At 64.9% G+C, this 2,933-nt stretch overlaps 1 protein-coding gene across 1 annotated transcript in view; it reads left to right on the plus strand.

The window, feature by feature from the left end:
* The window catches only part of KIF3C (kinesin family member 3C), a 14,718-nt gene that overhangs the window by 2,185 nt on the left and 9,600 nt on the right, over window positions 1-2,933 (plus strand). The window lies entirely within an intron of this gene.

Consider the following 2,933-nt stretch of genomic DNA (forward strand, 5'->3'; position numbering starts at 1 on the left):
AGCCCCAGCCCCCTGATCCAGGGGGGCACAGAGCCCCAGCCCCCTGACCCGCTGTGTCTTGCTCCAGCACAGCCCCTCTGGCCCCTCGGTGGCCCAGCTGCAGTGACAGGGCTGCAGCACAAGCAGGGACCCCTCTGGGAGGGGACACGCTCGGGGTGTCAGGGCTGAGCAGGGGGGGTCCAGACGCTCCTCTGCGGGCAGGGCTGTGTTTGTTGCAGCCCCAGGGATGCAGGGCCGTGCCCAGGGACACATGGCCATGCCCAGGGATGCGTGATCATGCCCAGGGATGCGTGGCCGTGCCCGGATGCCTGCACACAGACCCGTGGGAACCTGCTGGGGCAGAGCCGTGGGGGGGACACTGGTGCCTGGCTGGCACAGCGTGTGTCCCGTGGCTGCTGTCCTGGCAGAGCAGGATGCCCAGCCCGGTCCCCACAGCCACGGTGGGGTTTGGGTTGTGGGGTGCAGGCTGTGGGGCGCAGGCTGTGGCTGGCAGCCATCCAGCACGGTCTCCTCATCTGGCACAGCACAGCAGGGCTGGCCCGGGGCCACCGTGTGTCCTGGAACTGCTGAGTAACAAGGCAGGGCCGGAGGTGAGGTGACACCACGTCCCCTTTGGGGGCCTTTGGAGCCACTCTGTACATGGGGACCCTCTGGCCGTGGGGGTACAGCACAGTCAGACACAGTCAGGCACAGTCACACCAGTGAGGTGTCACCTCAGGGAGCAGAAATCCCCCCCCTGTGTCAGCCCAACGCTCGCCCCACCGGGCACTGTCTGGGGGGCACTGCAGGGGACACTGGGTGGTCTCCCGGTGCCCACGGGCAGCTCTGGCACACAGCAGGGCCAGGCAAGGAGCCACTGGCTCTGCAGTGGCTGTGGCAAAGGCAGCCAAGGTGACTGGGGGGACACGGGGTGCCCCCCATGCCCAGGGGGGACACACACTCTGTACCCCGTGTGTCATCACACTGCTGGACGTGGGCTCTGCCTCTGCCACCCAGCTGGGTTAGTGGGCACCACAGAGCTCGAAGAGGTGGGGGCCAGCCTGCCCAGATGTGCTCCTGGGCTCCCAGATGTTCTGGGTGCCCAACTGTGCTCCTGGGCTCCCAGATGTGTTCCTGGGTGCCCAGATGTGCTCCTGGGCTCCCAGATGTGCCCAGGGGGAGGGTCAGTGCCATGGACAAGCCGGGTTTGGGTGCTGTGGGCCCTGACAGCTCTGCCGGGGGCTGAGGCCGAGGTCAGCGGGAGGGAAAGTGCTGGGAATTTATTTGGGTGCCGGAAATAAGTTCCCGGGAGAGGCTTAGTGCTAAAGGAGATTGGGAGTCTCCTCGTTAGAGGGAATAAGGGCTCTGGCAGGGAGGAAACAGCAGCACTAAGAAACCCCTTAATCCGACGGGGAGGGGAGGCAGCAGGAACATCATCCCTGCACCCACCCGGGGGTGAGGGACACTCAGCATCCCAGGGAGCAATTAGGGCCAAGAACTGGGTTTGGAGGAGAAGGGTGAGGGGCCTGGAGCACCCCAGTGATCCCAGCCTGGCCACTTTGGGAGCCCTGGCAGGGGATGGCACAGGATCGAGTCGGGGGGCTGCCCTTGGGGGTCTCACCCCGAGCAGAACACCCGGCCAGGAACCCCCATCCGAAGGTGTTGGGGACAGGAGGAGGGGGAATCCCAGGGGGCGGGGTCAGGGGGGGGAAGGGGCACCCCTGGGGGGCTGTGCCCCCGTGGTGCTGAGCGGCTGCAGGGCTCTCATGGGCTGGGGGAAGGTGGGAGCTGGTGCTACAGTTGTGGGGTGTCCCGTGGGTGTTGGGGGGCTGCCTGCAGCACCCCAGAACCCCACAGTGTGCCCCCCTGCAGCCAGGAAGGGGAAAAATGGGGGGGGAAACAGGGGAAATAGAGTCTGGCCCCACATGGCTGCTGGTGGGAGTGGGGGTCACTGGTTTGCTGGTGCTGGGGTACAGCCAGGGGACACGGCATGGGACCCCCGTGGAGACCCCTGTGTGGGGACATGTGACAGCAGCACGAATGCCTTCTGTGTCCCCCGAGTCCTGGCACCCCTTGGGCTGGGCTGGTGGCCCTGCTGCCCCTCAGGGCCGTGGCTGTGGCAGTGATGGGGGCCCTGGGAGTCCAGGCACCCTTGATCTGGGGGGTCCAGAAGGACCCTGTGGGCAGACACCAGTGGGTGAGAGAGGCCACGTGCTGGTGACAGGAACACCCTGGGGATGGTGGCAGAGGGCACACCCCGGGGATGGTGGCAGAGGGCACACCCCGGGGTTGGTGGCTGTGCTGGCTCTGTGTCTGGCAGGTTGATTTGAAAGCTGTGTGTGGTGTCATGGGGACATCAGGGTCCATCCCTGCTGACAGCCCGGAGCGCAGCCGTGGGGACCAGGGACACCCTGAGGGGAGCAGGGCTGGCACAGGGCCGGCACACCCGGCTGGCACGAGCACTCACACCCGGGCACACACGGGGTGCTCCCCTCCTGCACGGCTCTGCCACACCCGGGGCTCCCACACGCACCAACACGCGTGTGTGAGCGTGTGCACCCCAGCACGGCGTGTGCACCCTGGGCCTGTGCACACGTGTGTGTGTGTCTATGTGTCTGTGTGTGTGTGTGTGCATGTGTGTGTGTGAGCACAGGCTGTGTATGTGTGTGTGTGTGTGTATGTGTGTGTGTGTGAGCACAGGCTGTGTGTGTGTGTGTGTGTGTGTATGTGTGTGTGTGTGAGCACAGGCTGTGTGTGTCTGTGTCTGTGTCTGTGTGTGTCTGTGTGTGCACAGGCTGTGTCTGTGTGTGTCTGTGTGTCTGTGTGTGCACAGGCTGTGTCTGTGTGTCTGTGTGTGTGTGTGTGCATGTGTGCACAGGCTGTGTGTGTGTGTCTGTGTGTCTGTGTGTGTGTGTGTGCATGTGTGCACAGGCTGTGTCTGTGTGTCTGTGTGT

This window comes from Corapipo altera, unplaced genomic scaffold (genome assembly GCF_003945725.1).
Source record: "Corapipo altera isolate COAL_440 unplaced genomic scaffold, ASM394572v1 288, whole genome shotgun sequence".
NCBI lineage: Eukaryota > Metazoa > Chordata > Aves > Passeriformes > Pipridae > Corapipo > Corapipo altera.